The sequence below is a fragment of the Oxyura jamaicensis genome, chromosome 13 (genome assembly GCF_011077185.1).
Source record: "Oxyura jamaicensis isolate SHBP4307 breed ruddy duck chromosome 13, BPBGC_Ojam_1.0, whole genome shotgun sequence".
NCBI classification, from domain to species: Eukaryota; Metazoa; Chordata; class Aves; order Anseriformes; family Anatidae; genus Oxyura; species Oxyura jamaicensis.
Genome location: NC_048905.1, coordinates 5,479,080 through 5,496,259, shown reverse-complemented (window position 1 = coordinate 5,496,259; position 17,180 = coordinate 5,479,080). Strand labels below are relative to the sequence as shown.

The following is a 17,180-nucleotide window of genomic DNA, read 5'->3' as shown; positions in this document are numbered from 1 at the left end:
TGACAAAATGGCTAAGGTTGGAAGGAACTGCTGGAGGTCATGGTGCACCCCGCAGCGCAAGCAGGGATACCTTGCCCAGAACTGTGTCCCTATGGCTTTTGAATCCTTGCCCTACTTCAGCAAAAAGCCACGTGCTAGGTGTTTCATTGACAGACCTCTCATCTCGTGTACAAGAGCCCTGATTTTTCTGGCATCTGCACTCTATTACACCGTGAGTTCATTTTTCATAAAGCAGGTATTGCATCTATTGCTGCTGCTTCTTGTTTGGATGTTTTTTTTTGATCCTTAGTACAGCTCACTGAATACACAGGTCACAAGTTATTGTCAACAGGAAAGCCTGCTGCTTTCACATTAATTTGAAAATCTTCCTCCAAGCAAGAAGATGGAAACAAAATCTCAACGTAGTGAAACGAGATGTCTTTCACTACTGCCTAACTTGCACTTTCCCAATGTAACTGAAGTAAATCACAGCCAAATTTAACCATTTTTTTTTTTTTTTTTTTCTCCAGAGAGCCCCTGGGAACAGTCTAGTGTCTAATGGACCTGGATGCCATCCTGCTGCATGACCAAAGAGGGCTGGTCACCAAGTGTATCTAGCCCACTGGCCCTCTCCTTGTCCATCTCAGAAAAATAAACTCAATAGAGAGAAATAATAGGACAAACCTACCACTGGAATAGGTCCTACGGTTTCTGACAGAGATGCTGGGACACTGCTGCTCTTCAGGTTAGCATCAGCGTGTTCTTAACTCCAATAAAGCTGTCCTGTGCCACCTAGGGCAACAGTTGCATCTTAACCAGGGTGGTAGGAAGAAGAGAGCTTGGCTCCCCTCCTTATCCAGTGTGATAGCTGGCAGGAGATCCCTGCCTCTCTTGCTCCTTGTCCCACAGCATGTTCAACCATGTCATGAAGTGTTCTTACAGAAGCAAACTCCCAGAGCCTGATAGCTATTATTTGGGTGCTGATTTCTGTAAAGCATAGCTATGAGTTATCTCAGGCTCTCCTTTGATTTCACCTCCAAGTGAATCAATTTTCTTCTCCAGAGAAGGAGATGATCACACAGCTCTTGGTCGGTGATCAGCAGCTTTCACTCAGGAGTCCTGCCATTTGCAAGGGTTGTGTCAGATGCTCTCCACTGCAATGACAACACTGGGGAGTATCCCAACGACTCCCTTCTCAGCAATGCTGGAAGTGTTCCTGCTCTATCAGAGGCTGCAAACAGCCCATGCTGCAAGGAAGATCACTGCATGTGATTAAAGGAGAAGGGGTGACACGGACTGGCAAAACGGGTGCCTCTGTGGCTCATGTAGGGGCAAGAAATAACCCCCTATTACCTGAGCTACATTTCCCCCCAAGGACTGGCTGTATACAGACACAGGCACTTCATCTCTGCAGAGCTGTTTAAAGAAAAAGAACACCCTGCTCAGATAATTCCTTTCCAAGAAAAAGGTTACTAGTAGACCAAAAACATAATTTTCTTTATGTACAGAATGCATTATCTTGGTCTGCTGAAGTGAATCATAGGCTACTAAGTGCTCTTGGCATTCCCGTCCGTGGGTATAGCGCCAAGCATCAATGACAGTGGTCTGTACCAACAAAGATGGGGAGCTGGAGTGGCAGCATTAGTCACCGTGGAAAAAACAGCACTGTCAGACACGTCATCTCTGCCCTATTTTGAAGAACAGCTCTGAACTCCTGGTCGTTACTTCTCAGTGGGAGGTAGTTCTCCTCTTCTGCCTCCGAAGCAAGCTGTCTTAAGCTATGCAGAGCTTTTCGTGCAACTCCAACCAAATTTTAAATGCAAATAACTGAAATAGGATTTATATAAAATAGAAGCACACGGATTTGCATGTTGAATACCTTTGAAACAAGAAGGGCTAAATATAGGGATCTGGATACAGCATTCAGACTTAAAATCCTATTTCAGTTGCTAAGCATAGAGTGATATTCCTCCATAGGGTTAAGGCAGCCTAAGCAACCCTGTTGATTTGATATCACGCATTAAGAAGAACTGTCACTTCATATTAAGCATGAGGTAGTCAAAACCACTGAATTACTTTAACTGCAGTCCCTCCAAGTTGTTCTGCAAGGTCAGTGGGAGCAGAGACACACCTACACTGATCCAAGATCAATATTTGCATGGCAAGAAAAGAATCTGTGAGAAGAGAGGGAAAGAAAAAAAAACACACAAACCCAACATGACCCATTTTTGTAGGGTTAGAAATATATTTGGCTAAAGCAAATTACGGAGAATCGTTCCCAGAGGCAGTCTAAGCTGAAGCTAAATGCTAGCAATGCCCACTTTGGGCAGACTGCTGCACAGAAGCACATACAGAAACGCCTTCAAATCCAAGGCTTCCAGCCACAATCTTCTGCCACACAGTGCCCTGGCTACAGAAAGGTCCCTGAACATCTAAATGCCAGGAGGGTTCCCTAGCCAGGCACCTTCCTTGGAGACTCTCACACTGAGAGCTCCTGAAGCAGCCCATGTGGGCAGGTGGGCACCCATCCTGCTGCCTCTGGGTACGTGGCAGCAATGTGCCACTGCGCTGGGCTCAGCTACCTTAGAAATAACAAATAAGCATCTAGACCACACAGAATATGCACAATAAAGAAAAAAAAAAGGCATTCTTGAAGAACGTCCAGCCTTGCTGGCCTCCTTTACCCTTTAGAACTGCCTCCCAAAGGATCCCATCAAGCAGTCCCTAACTAGACCAAAATCAGCCCTATCCAAAGCAGCAGTTCTGCTGAGCACCCCCCTTGCTTCCCCACGGATCGAGAACGTTGTCATCTCGAGACAGCTGTGCCCAAAGCAGCCTCCAAGCACCACGTCACCCACAGGGCTTTCCCTGTTAACACACAGCAGGGCAGTGGGGCGCCTTCCCTAGCCTGTTCATGTGCACTTCTCTGCAGAAAGGCTTTTCATACACTGGATTTATACTTTGCATCAAGATGTAAATTGAATCCATAGCTTGCTTTTAATATATGCAGCTCCTTGCAAGCTCTTATTGAGATCAGACAATGGCAATCAAGCACGCCAAGAGGGAATGGATTGGAGCTGACCTGCACGGGTCCTTCCCTACCATTTAAGCATGAATGCAAAACACAGCCTCATCAGTAAACATTTTCCCAATTCAAACTGTTCTGAAGGTCTGCTTTAGGAGGCATTCTCTGACCAGTTAATCTGGCAGAGCTGATGCTCATTTGTGACTATATTTCAAGCAGGCATTGATCTGTTAGGATGGATAAAATCTCCCTATTACAGATGATGCCAAAGGGAAATACCTATCCAACCACACGGGATGAATTACACACGGCATCTCCCAAAGCGCTCCGTGTAGTTAAGGGCAAGCCTGTGTTCACCCTTTGGGAGCTCCCTCACAGAGAGCCAGGCTTCAATGGGGAGTGCAGAAAATTAATTCTGCAATGCCGTGGATGGTACTACAAGCTACGAGCATTTTTAAGCGAAATTAATTTCTGCTGTAGCTGACCTGCAGCTGAGGAATGCTGCTTACTGGGCTGGGAATAGCTTGTTTTTTGGATCTATAAAATATTGTTACTTAAACGGCCCAATGAGCTCCTCTGACACTAGCTCTTTTTCCCCTGAAGGGTTCTCTCGCTAACTGGAGTTATTGATCCCTTTGGCTTTAGACAGGAAATCATCACTGCATTAGCAAGCACCAAAAAGGTCTTCAGTCCCTGGAGCCTGTTCCCTGGCATGCCATTGATTCGACTTTTTAAAGCTGGGAATGCCATTAAACTCTTTTCTGATAAAAACGCGCAGTCATGTGCAGTGTGTTTTCATTTGACTTCTTGAAGTTTCCAAGTGCACGTGTGTACGACTTTTCAAATGTATCTCACACAACCGGTGCTGAATTTGGCTGCAAAGCTGTGCTACTGTATTTAATAGGGAGGAAAACACAATCCGTGCAAAACTGTCACCTCCATCTCCAACCTACCGGGCCCGCAATCTTAAACTGGCTGAGCACACAGGATCATAACAGTTCTTGGGCCCATGTTAGATTCCCATTTCTCTCTGCTTCTTTTCTGAGACAGCTGACTTCAGCAGGCAGCTCTTCCAAATGGTTCCAAATCAGATTTCAGTATTTGCCACGTAAATACGGAATAATGACTCTTGAAGTTGTGTTGTGGTGTTTCTACATTCACATGTTATTTTGAGCCTGGCTTTACTCACGTCCTACCAAACGCTGCAATGCTTCGTTAGTATAAAAGGTCAGAGCTGTTGATGTCAGTGTAGCAGGGCACAAAATCCCAGCATGCCTGTGGGAGCACACACGTTACCTGTTCAGCAAATCCGTTCTGCTCAGATTTGATTTTGATGCTGCATGCAAAACCAGAAGAGAAAAAAAGAGTTGTGCTCAGCTGCCTGCAGCATTAAGCCAGCTCTTAGCGTCCTCTGACGAGTGTCTCAAATCTAAAACAAGGGGATATTCAGCTGTTTGATCTTCTTGTGGGAAATAACATTTCAATTTTTTAAACGTGCCTTTGTAAAATTGTGATGTTATCTGTCCAAAGCGAATTTCCGAGGCAGCTCAGGCAAGGGGGAGAATCGAATTGCCTTTATTACTGGCAACCAGAGCTACGCTGAGACCAGATGCCCAGGCCGCTAATCAGGTGAAAGCAGTGGTTCTCATTCCAGCGAGATTACCAGGACAGTACCTGGGGGCAGAACATGGCAACGTTCTCAGCAACGAGGAGGGGGATGAATATTACAGGTGTCCAGCTCTCAACCTGTCCCTCACACCATTAGCAACTTGTTGTTTTAATAGTGTGACTTCCAAGGACAGCCCTGTGCTTCCCAATGCCCCAACGGCTGGTGCTGGTGACACAAGGCGCGCTCTGGGCGCTGCCTGCTGGGTTTCAGGCAGTGACTATCAGCGGCTGCAGTCCCTGGGCAACCCACCAGGGTGCCAGGACTGTAGGACAAGAGAGGGCAACACTTTGCACTTGAAAGCAGGGGGCTTTCCAGCAGTGCCCCTGCGCACCTTTAAGGCTGCACCTACCTTTCAGTGATTTTACTGAAGAGTTTTGCTCTGACTTGCTAGTACACAGCTCTGAATTCGGGACATCTGCACTGAAAACATCCCACTTGAAAAATGTGTGATCGAGGCAGTAATGAAGTGATCTCTTCAGCTGCAAGCTCATTTATGGAGAACATGAATCAATTAAAAATGGCTTAGCTTCCACAAGAACATGCACGACCCCCATACTAATTTTAAATTTATAGAGCAATTTAAGAAATGTTATTTCCAATGACTGCCTTGGCAGGATACAGCAGCACTAGTAAACCACAGCAAGGGCTGAGAAGGTTCACAATCGATGCAGGTGCAGTGTATCTGAAGCTCTCTCCTGTAGTACTGGTGTGGCCAGTACTGGCTACAGTCAGTATACCACGAAGACCAGCAATAACTATGGTTTTTAAAGATCTGCTCTAGCAAAAATCTATCCATTTACTGAAATTCTCTGCATCAGCAATCTACCCCCAGTTTTCCAATCTCTGCATTGGATGTAAGGAAGTAAGGGGAATTTTCTGAGCTTATTGCTGAAACTGAATTCCTGGAGAAAGAGTCCCGAGACATTACAGTACCATTGTTACCGTGTTCAAAAGCTGATACCTGAATGTTCTTCCCACTTTATTTTTAAACAGAAGCTTTTCCTATCTGTGATGCAATGAGACAGGCTGACTGTTAGCTGCATCTGCCCAGTATTTAAATGGTGGCCCCTCCACAGTGATGCTGCACAGGCATCTCCACGTGACACAGAGCAGAAGTGAAGTAAAAGCAATTTCTCCTTTTTAAAAAAGAAAGAATGATTATGGGATATTTTGTAGACAGCAATACAGTTTAATGAAAAAAAAAAAAGAAAAAGAAAAAGAAAAATCTTGCTTTAATCTAAGTGATACCATTTGGCACAAACCTGTTTCCCCCAGTCAGCTGTTTTGACTGAGTCTGCTATAGTCTGCTTTTATTACTACTCCAGGTTCATTTTAGCATCTCAGTAAACAAATGTAACCTCAAGTGAACAATTAAAAACTGAAGTGTCATGATACGCCACCTCCACTAACAGACACCACAGTGATGTCAAAAATAAGCCAGACCTCAGGTTACTTCCAAGACCAAAAAGCAGCCAGTGTAACTGCAGCTGTGCGTAACACCACATAGCACTTTTCATACCAAGCATTTTCAATGCATGCATTATTTTAAGTCTACTTATTAGTGAACAGTTCATTTCCTTAAGCGTTTAATTTATAGCCCTAATCATCAGGTTTAGCAAGGGAAGTCAAGACCCCGTTAAACTCCCATCTCATGTTCCTCAGGTTTACACAGTAAACCTCAACAGCCACAATTTGTTTTCATCTCTTAATCAGATGATAAAAAAGGATGAGTAAATGCTGCTTGTGCTGCACTGTGGAGCAGTAAACTACGGGCGTGCTCAGCCCTGGCCTGCAGGAACACGAATGCGCACGTTTGTGCCTCTCAGGCTGTTTCACTGAATCGCCGTCTGCTTGAGGTGCGAAGGGGCCTCGGGCTCCATCCAGCCCCAGCCCCACTCCAGCAGGGCCGCCCTGAGCAGGGTGCCCGGCACCTCGTGTTTGAAGCTCCTGGGGTCTGAGGGGACCTCCTGTGCTCCGGGTTGTGCTGGGCACGCTGAGCAGAGCCCGGCTCTGTCCTCTTTGCACTTCCCTTACCACAGTGAGAAGCTTACAAAAGTGACGGCACCAAGCAACCTTCTTTGGGAGAAGGTTTTGGAACAGCTACCAAGGCCTTGGTGCTACACTTTGGTCCTTCTTTGGGGTTGTGTAGGATTAAAATTAGCAGCAGAGGCCTTGTTGCACAGGCTGGGCCTCATGTGGTGTTCCAGAGCAGGGGAGGAGGTTTGGCTCTGAAGCTCACAGAGGGGGTTTGGTTCTGAAGGCTTTTTGAGCTGTTTGCCTGAATCCAGTGAGGAAGAGGGAGGGATGTTCATTTTCCTTCAGATCTTTTCTTTTTGCCCAAATCAAAGATGAAAACCTCTGCATGGAGTGAGGAGGAGCAGGGAGATGAAGCCAGCCTTCCTTTATCAGCGCTGCTGGCCTCAGGTTTATGGGGCAGACATCTCTTTCCTAAACGGAATAATGTCGCTTCCTACAAAACTTTCCAGAGTTGCTTTTAGCTTCGTATAGGGTTCAAAGCACTGAAAGTTCAACAGTCATTACACAACAGAAATGGGCTTTGTCTTCAGCTAGCTTAGACCTCTCCTGTTCCAAGCCCTTATCAGACAGAACACAGCCAGGACTTGCAAAGGTTTGGGCAACTCTTCAGAATCAGCTTAACTTCTGGAAAGTCTGCAATAAACCAGCAGGCACTGGGAGCCAGACGATACCTGGGGATCCCCATGGATAAAGTCACCCAGAAGCATCAGAGTTTAAAACTTGCTTTTAAAGCAGGTATTTTTTAACCTTGCCACTTGGTTAAACACTGCACAACTTGCAGCAAGGACCTCTGTGGAAATGAACATTTATTCCAAGCCCAGCAGCATGGTCACTCTGAAAAGCATCGCCTTTACGTGCAATTACAAGACCTTTCTGCTCCTGTGTTATCTGGCACATTGTGTTACAACCACAAGGATGCCTCACAGTTTATAATGTTATAGACAACATTCCCTAAGTTATTTAAATGTCAAAATGAATCTGCATGGAGCCTACGAAATTCTTTGCATCACCCTCAGCCAAGTGGTTCTTGCACGCAGTGGTTTGAGGAGGAGCCCGTATAGCTGGAAAGCAACCCCATAACCCAGCAGCTGCGTTCTCAAATGCTGCTTTTAAAAATTAAAGAACCTGACAGGACGTTGCTTCCTCCCTGCAGGCTCTTTAGACATTCCTATGCAATTAAACGCAGAGTTCTATCCTGCTAGGAAAAATACAGATTGGTCTCAAAAATCCTACTGAGAGGAGACTGCCCCTGATTAAACTCTGCAGGGCTTTTAAAGGTTAGGACCTAACCTCAGCTCCTCACAGCTCGCCAGCTTCAGCAGGCTTGCAGCAACATTAATCAGCATGAAATAATGAGGCTGTGAGAGGCACCGTGTGATTTCTTTATTTCAGCTTAATTATAATTTAAAATTTTAATGTCAGGAATTCGACAAGTGTTTGAGCAAGAAGAATCATTGCCTCAACAGCAATTAAGGTCAGGCAGAGAAATGTGCTCAACCCCAAAGAAAAGCAATGAATTAGTCCTGTAACCGCAATGCAATCCAAATCGTCCTGCCGGCTGCTGCTGACAGCAAAGGGGCTGGTTCAGAAAAAGTCCGTCCCCTGGCTCCAGCCAGACTTAAGCCCCACCATGGGGCTGATCTCAGTCAGTGTTGTGCCTTTGGGAAAGGAGCAGTGACCCCCAGAGGGAACGTCCTGCTGGAACCCAGAGGGACATAGCCAGGTTGTGCTGCACGGAGGTGTCCCAGCAGCACGTCCTGGCATCACTGGTAGGCAAATGGTTTGCTTCAGAAGATCACCACAGTTTTTTTTCTTTTTAAGGGGAAATCATGCCTTAAGAACAAGCTTTAGAGACACTACAGAGGCTATACACAGAGAAGGGATGACCCCCAGCAACAGCCTGTGAAGTATCAAAAGAAAGAAACCAGCCACATGATGGCAAGTCTCCTTGCACAGCAGAAGAGGTTTCAGTTCCTCTGGCAGCACATCTGTCTTCCAGCTAACAGCACCCTTCTGAAATGAGTGTTTATAGGCGAGGTGGTGGTAACATCGGCTGGAGAGCAGCGTTACAGGCATTGCTGCGGGTACTTCACCAGACTGGTTACAGGGTTTTTGAGTATGAGCCTTCTCACGGCCAGTTCTTTCAAGAATGAACAGGAAAAGTCTCTTAACTCAATTAGCTGTGACTATGTAAGCAGTTGCCCAGCGTTTATACCACTAACACAAGAAGCACAGCCTTTGCTTTGAAGAAGACGAGGTTTGATGGTATGATGCCAAGCAAAGAGATGGTGTGGTGCTGGTATGATGCCAGGCAAGGAGAACCAAAACCAGCGGAAGCAACAGGACACCTGTCTGGCAGAAACTAGGAGCAGTCCTTCAGCTCATTTCCCAAAGGCCAGCAGAACCACAAATAGCTCCTCTGCCTCAGCAAGAATCTGAACTTTTAGCACTGCTGCCAGCATTAGCACGAGGCAAACTATTACCAAGCTTCGAACCATTTGACATGTATCTTGTACCCCCATAATTCATGCCTACAGTTATGTTAAGCAGCTAATCGGTGCGATTTGTGCTGAACCCTAGTGAGAAATGGCAGATTGATGGTGAACAACCCCGACCCCTCCTTTAACACTGCCAGAACACAGCGTGCTGCTTCGTAAGGTGAACCAAAGCCTGGGGCTGCAAAGCTCAGGCACTGAGCAGAGAGATCGAGTCCTGGGTGCTCCAGCAGAGCCGGCTGTGCCCAGGCTGTGCCGGTCCTGCTGCCAGCATCGCCAGCCGAGGAGCCACAGAGGGCACTTGGACCTCTCCTTTGGGCAGACCTTCCGCCTAAGGGCTGTGCATCTGCTGAGGGCTGTAAGGGGCTGTGCGCGTTGTGGATGTCGGGCTGAAAAGGCAGAATGAGACCGGAGTAAATGCTGTAATGAGCAGTGCCTCATTGATCAAAGAATAGCTGAGGTTGGAAGGGGACTCTGGAGCCAAGGTCCTTAATGGAGGATTAAGGACAAGGTATTTGTTCTCCATACAGCACAACCCCCCACCAGGCTTAGCCTTAGTGTCCCAAGAACTTAGTGTCCCAAGGCTTTCTTCTCCAAAGACACACATTTCCCCTGGGAATCTCAAGCTCAAACCAGGCCCCAAGGCTCAGCCCTGACCACCAGACCCTGCACTCTGGGTCCTGCTTGCCAGCAGCCTCCCTTCCCGTGCCATTCACAGCCCGAACCGGGTGGCACCGCCGGGCACGCGGACTGCCGGGAGCCCCGCGGGAGCGCTCACTGCACGTTGCAGGACCGCTGTGGGTATGGCCCTGCCTGGGAACAGCGTGGCCCAAGAGCTGCTGTGTGTAAACTGTAGAGAAACATCTGGGAAGACCTGTAGATGTGGCCGCACCATTCTGGGCCCATGAGGATCTGTTTTTAAAGGTGTTTCTCTCTGCCTTGCTCTTGAAACACATCATTTTGATCACAAAGCGTTTTGCCATTCTGATTCTTTGTGCTTTAAACAGTTCCTCTGCCAGGTGAGAGTCTTCTGCTGTCCCTTGAGACACCTGCAACATAAATAGCCAGCTCTGCACAGCTGGAGATGTGAAGTCTCACCGGCAGAACAGCGACGCTGCGCAGGGCTCTGTGGTTAAAACCCCAGTAGCCTCAATGATGAGATGTTGTGCAGCAGCAGGTCCAACACCAGCCTAATGAGCCCAACACGCTGTGCCGAGCTCTCACAATTTGAGAATGCTTTCTGAAAGAGGACGGCATGATGGAAAAACCATCTGCTGTTTTGTGCGTTCTTCCCATTGTTTTATGTTCAACAACTACATGCAACCTCCTACTGCACAGCTTGGGGAGAATTGCAAAAAGTTTAGCAAATTGTCCCAAAGATTTCATTGAACTGATTTAAAATGCATCACAGACACAAAATAGCTCAGATGTTCTGACAATGTCACTGGAGAACTGTTTTTAGACATAAAGCAATGAATTTGTTCTATTTTGCATGCCAAACTGACCCACCTTGTTGTTTCGATGGGACCAAACCATCTTGCTTCTGCCCGGGGGTGCAGAGGCCCTGCTGGTCTGGAAGGGTAAAATTTTGCTCCACGTCCTTGCAAACAGGAGCCCCAAGGCATGTGGAAAATCCCACAGAGCCAGCGGTGCTGTGACAGCCGTGCTTGCAGGTTTGGGAAGGTTTAGGGAGCACAGGGAAGGATTACTTACTATTATTAGCCTGTGGTCATAATCTAGTGTAAAAGAGCTGTCGTTTTGCAACAAAAGTGGTTTAAATCGCCATCAGCATTAATTCCAGCAGGCAGGCACTTACTTCTCAAGAAGTCCATTGGCAGCCCCCTTTACTCACCCCAAACCCTCTGGATTTCAGCCTTGCCCACCCTAACTTCACTGAGCACCACTGTAGCGCCACAGTGTCTCTGAACACCTGGCGGCAGTACGAACGATTGAATACATGACTGTGCTGAAGAGGCCACCTCCTGGGGCTGGGGGGCGTCAGGAGGATGTCGTCGTGTGCTGGGGACCTCTCTGGGGAGAGGTGAAGCAGCTGGGGTGCAGAGAGGGTGTGCTCGGTGTCCCATGGAAAACTTAGCATCTCCAAGAGCTAGGAGGTTTAGCTACTCCCCATCTGGCACAACCCACAGCATATCAAAGCAATCCTTGTATCTTACGCCCTTTGATCCTGTTACGGCTCTCCTGTTATTTTAAAGTCATTACCCATGAGATAAAAGATCTTTCATTTAAATATGAAATTACTAGCTCCATTATAGCAGAAACTTATGGAAAAAGAGGCTTGTAGGGCTGATTGAATTTGAGCTATTAAAATGATTACGGATTTACTGATGATGGATGATAATGTGCTTGCACTGCAGAAACAGAAATTCCAGCGAGTCTTACTTGTTAAGGACATAAGTTAAAGATCTTTGCATTTAATTATACTTTTTTATTGTAAATAATTTTTTATTTTTTATTTTTTAATTTGGTGGTTAAACCCCAGAAGGGAAATGCCTGCAAAGGAATTAGCAACTTTCTATGTGACAAATCTATTTACGTTGTCTGTGTAGTGAATTTGAGGTTTCCTCTCATTCTCTGTGGTGTGACTGCAGTGAAAAATATTCAGAGAAATTACAGACACACGGGTATCTAAATGGATGGGACACATCATTTGTGCAGACTCACCGACAGCCATTGGTGAGCAAACAGAGTGCGAACGGAGCCAAATGACCTGCTCCGTTCCACAGCCGGTGTAACGCTGAGACCCCAGACATTCAACACTCTGTTCTTGGTCCCAGTCACTATTTTCATAACGTTATGCATGTGCAAAAAACTACGGCCAAGTCAAAAGCTTCAGAAAGAGACACAAAAACTTGTTTAACTGAAAACTGTCTTCCCTGGAGAATAGCCCTTTGTGGGAGAGAAAATCTGTGCTGCAGAGATCCCGGGCACTATACGGACACAAACATTTAAGCAGATGGCTGGAAAGTCAGCCCGACGTGGACACGGACCACAAGAGCCACTATTTGCTTATTTTCTCGGCTACAGGCTGAGTTACGGACAAGGAAGCATTCCTGGAGGTGCCTGCCCAAACAACACATTTCACATGAAAAAAGAGAAGCACGCGCTTAGCCAGTGCGAATATTGTTTGGGTGTGGAAGGGAGGCGCAGCAAAGAGGAGGGTGCAGTATTGGGGCGTACAGAGGCTTCTTTATGAAGCTGTTCTGGTAATTCGGCCTTGAACTTTTCTGTACTTAGAATACATGAATGGTGATGAAACACAGCTGCTGCCCAGGGAATTCTAAATAATAGATTTAAATAAGTTGAAAGGGACTAGAAATCCTGTCATTTCATTTAAAATGACACGACAAGTGAGGCTGGTCTAACTCAGGTGTGGGCAGCCCTGCCCCTCATGGACTTGCCTTCCCGTGGCATGGGAGCTGTGGGGCCGGCTGGCTCTGCTCCTACCCACACGTTCCTGATAGCAGCCAGCAGCCTCAGCTCCACCAGTCCCAACGTTAATTCCTGCATGAGACAAACCCTGTGCCCATCCCGCCGCCCGCAGCGAGGGCAGCTGCTTCCCTCAGCGTCTGCCTGCGTTTTGCCAGAGGAGGTCAGCAGCACCCAGCTATGCCGCCGTTTCCAGCCGCCATCCCTTGCAGCAGCTCCACCGCACCTACACGACCCCACGCTTCTTCTCCAGCTCACCTCACCCACCTGAACCCGCTGTTACACTAACGGGACTTGGCCACGTCCTCAGGACGCGCAGAGCTTTGCAGTTCAGCTTTGTGCAACACGCCCCGCTGAAGGGCGATAATTGCCATACATCTCAGCACCCTTACAAATGTTAAATTTTATTTCGAATCTCTTTTGGTGATTTCGATCCTGCTGTAGTGCCGGTTTGCTGTCCTAAGCGGGCACAGAGCTGTCAGTACGGGGAAGCGCAGGGGTGGCAGCGCGCGCCGGAGCTGCGGCAATTACTGCCACGTGTGTTTGCACCGACACGGCCGAGTGCACTACGGAGCAGTCTGCGCCGGGCCTTACAAAGCTGATTGCTTTCCACCGTCAGGCAGGGGCTTAAAAGCCTTTCCCATTTACCACCTACTGTTCCTCCTGCTAGCAAGTCTTCTAGTGCTTCTTGTCACTTGACCTGGAATGCACTCACTCAGTATGCTTATTTCCACGATTTTAAAATAGCAGCTCTCTTTTCAAAGGATTTCCCTAAAACAAACCAGTTAAGGCCACCAAAGCTAAATTGAAGCACCACCGTGGCACCCTGGCACATCACACAGGGAGGAACTGGCCTGCCTTGGTTTCGTCCTAGAGGCTTCCTTCTCTGTCCACAGCCCTTTCCCCCAGAAGTGGTTTGGTGTTTGGTGAGGCAGCTCCCTGGGCTTGGTGTTTGGTGGGGCAGCTCCCTCCATAGCTGCCAGTCCCCCAGGCAGAAGTGTGGCACAGGTCCTGGATGGCCCTAAATAGTTTAATCCTTTAGCTCTGTCTCTTTCTGTGCACGCAGGCATACACAGACTGCTGGAGCATCCTGAAATAGCCAAAGAGGTAACAGGAATTTCCCCTCATGCCAGCATGACTCTACAGGCCAGCTGTGCAAATAATGCATGCTTGGATTGCTACCAGGGAAGAAAAAACAGATTTCAGCTGGGTCTCACCTTGGGGTAGCACCAAAATGCCTCACCCGAGCTGGGGGAAGAGTCACCTGCAAACACCGGGAAGGGGCTGGAAGTCTCAGGCAGTTGCTGAGGAGGGGACAGGCCACCAGGGCGACTGCAGCCCCGCAGTCGGAGGACGGGGAGACTCCAGCTCTGCCGTCCCAAGCCCAGACTGAAGGCATCTGCAGATTCCCTCCCAAAGACTGGTTTCATTAGCTACTGGGTGCTGCTCTGAAACCCGTGCTGATGATTTCCATGAAAAAGCATTAACGTGGCTTTTAAATGATACAGGTGGTGCTACAACACACAGATTATGGATCCCCACGCTCCTGCTGAAATCAGAGGCTGCCTCATCCTCTGAACTGCCTGCTGCCTTAGCTTTCAGCTTGCTTATGCTGCTCCTTGCTGAGCTTTCAGATACGCACGTGTAGGTACACACACAACTGCGTACGCACACATACCCAAACAGCTGCAGCTACACGCACACACACATTTCAAATACCCTACGCTACTTACAGATACAGCGGAAACTTTGTTTTTCTGCACACGCTCTCTCTCCACGCCCAAGCACCTCGCAGGGTGCCTGGGGCTCGTCCCAAGCACCAGCCCTTGGCAGCCCTGCTGCCCTGCCCGTCGTCACCAAACGCACCAGGAGCTGGTGCAGAAACCAGAGAGGGACGGAGTGAATCACTGCGCTTGCCCGCACTGCTCATCGCAGTACTGCCTCGTCCTGCACTGACCCGTGCATCGTGCCCCGTGCTGCTGAGTCTCTTATCTTACCCTGAAACACCCATTTCCAGTAATTAGGCCAAAGCTCCTCACTGTTCCCTGAAGCTGCACTCTCGCTTATGCTCCTGCCAATAATAAAAACTATTTTTACGGTACATTTTTTTCCACCGCACATGGATTTAACCTTGTTAGAGGCGACGAGCTGCTTTTGAAGGACACTTGTCTGCCATTCAGACCGGATGACACGGGACGTAGCAGCAGCAACGGCACGGCGCACAGGGTGCCCGACTGCTGCCTCCCGGGGGAGGCATCATCTTGGGAATTTTCTTTGGCACCATCAGCCAAAGAATTAAATACCAAAATGCAGAGAGAGCTATTGAAAAGCCAGTGGAAAATGAGACCAAGAGGCTTCAGGCTGTGGATTAACCCTGGAAGAGTGAAGTAGCAAGGCGTCTGGCAGCTGTGCCAGCAGCATGGCTGGCGCTGCGGGAGAGAAGTGCGCTCTGCCTCCCCAAACTTACCAACTAGAGAGCACAAAAATTAATAATCAGAGAAGACAACCACACAGTAGGGGATCTTGGAGCGAGATGTAAATCCCTGTCCTTGTAAACTGCGAAGGTAATGACATGATGTATGCAGATTAGTACTTGTGGGCCTCAGAACGAATGGGTTTTCAGAAGGGATTTGCCTAATGACTAAGCGAAACTCATCCAACAAAGGAAGTTAAAAGCAATCCTTCTGTGTGCTGTTAAAAGTGCAGAATTCCTTTTTTTTTTTTATTCCTTTGCGAAGCCTTTGGCACCTGTGGTGCCCGCAGCTTATGGCGCAGGCCGACCCCAGCCCACCAGGACCAGGCACCCGCCCTGCCACCAGCCAGGGTGCGAGCAGGAGGGCCGCGAGCCCGGCAGCTTCACAAGCAGGGAGGCAGCAAAGCCCCGTTTATCCACCTGATTTACGGGACAGCAGAGCGTGGAAAGCTTCAGGGGGTTGCAAGCAAGGTTTGCAGCACGTGGTGGGGGAAGTGGCTGCAGTCTTCCCCCCCCAACCTGCGGCTGGAGCCCCACAGGCTCGTGGCTCAGCTCGGTTCCTTGCGCGTCTCCTTTTAACATTGGCCTTTTTTCCTCAGGCCTCCCTGGATACAGGGACTGTAAGAGCACGAGTGTCTTTTACACTGATCTTTGATCACGACAAATAATTATGTTTAACTGGCTCCTCTCAGAACAGAGGCAGAACAAATCTGCCTGTTTTGAGGTGGGCTAGGATTATTTTATTTTATTTTTCAAATGGCACAGCGGAAGGGGATTTGAGGCAGATGGAGTCACGTTTCCTGGCATAACAGGAACGATCTGCTGTCAGCCCCACAGAAAGGCGTTTCCCTGGTACCAAGAACTAAGCAGGTGCTGCCTTGGAGCACCTCATTCACCTTCACACCCGCAGAAGTCCCCACAGAAAAACGCAGTTTCCCTCCTCTGTGTTTGCGCATATGCCTAAACACCAAGTGTTCATGCTCCCCGCACCCAATTCAGAGCAAACACGAAACCACCGGGGTCAGAGGCCGTTGCTGTGCCCGGGGTGTTGTGCTGAGGTGTGAGGACCCCGCAGCAGTTTATCGGTGCTGTGCAGCACACAGAGCTGCTGCACCAGGGGCAGGAGCTTCCCCGCCACCAGCCCGCGGTCCCCGAGGCCATCCCTGTCATACCCGCGGCAGCAGCGGTGGGTTATGTGGGTTTACTTGGTTTTACTGCAGGTGCCTCTTCCTGTAACTCACATGTTAAAGGCTCTGCTTGCTCCGAGTCCTCTCTCAAAGTCTGGACGTGGATCCAACCCTCTTGGGAGCCGCAGGGAGGGAACTTCTTACAAAAACAAAATGTGCAGAGGGGGAGGTTTCAGCCCACTTTCTCCATCTTCTGGGACGGGCACACCAAGCTGTGTAGCATGCAGAAAACCCACTTCAAGCACTAAAACTCAGCGACGTACAGCTCTCGTCGCATCGTGCTTTTCCTCCTCCTACCACCTGGAAGGGGGCAGGAGCACCCATCGCTGGGAAGGAGCGAGCAGCGGAGCTAACGCAGGGCGGTGGGGATTAGTCAGCAGCACGCAGCAGGGCCACACTGCCTGAACTGCAAACTCCCCGGGGCACACAGCTATTTTAGGTAAATGCTTTGAAAAGCTCATCTGTGAAGTCAAGGAGCTGTGGTTCGAGATGGCTCAGTCATGAGGCAGCACCTGGATTCTTCACACAACAGATCGACCAAAGGTTTTCTCTCACCACGCGTAGTTACGTCCCCCACCAGGCACAAAAGGGAAGGATCCAGGAGACTCTAGCTCCAAGGGACACACTTCTCTAAATAAAAACCCTTTGGCAGAAGACCATTACGTTCAGAAACTGAAATGTCAATTTGATATCTTAAACTGTAAGACATTTTATATCTCTCTAGAAGAAATCAATGATGTGCTGCTGTAATCCGGTCAGCTCCTGCCCCCGAAGCACGGCCCTGTTCCCATCCGGAGCACCAAGCCCCTGTTCAGTCCCTGCCGGTGCTTGGAGGCCATAACCAGGAGATGAATTCTCCCCCTTCTGT

At 48.6% G+C, this 17,180-nt stretch overlaps 1 protein-coding gene across 3 annotated transcripts in view; it reads right to left on the bottom strand.

Annotated features, from left to right (window-relative positions):
- The window catches only part of KCNIP1 (potassium voltage-gated channel interacting protein 1), a 376,470-nt gene that overhangs the window by 141,122 nt on the left and 218,168 nt on the right, over nt 1-17,180 (bottom strand). The window lies entirely within an intron of this gene.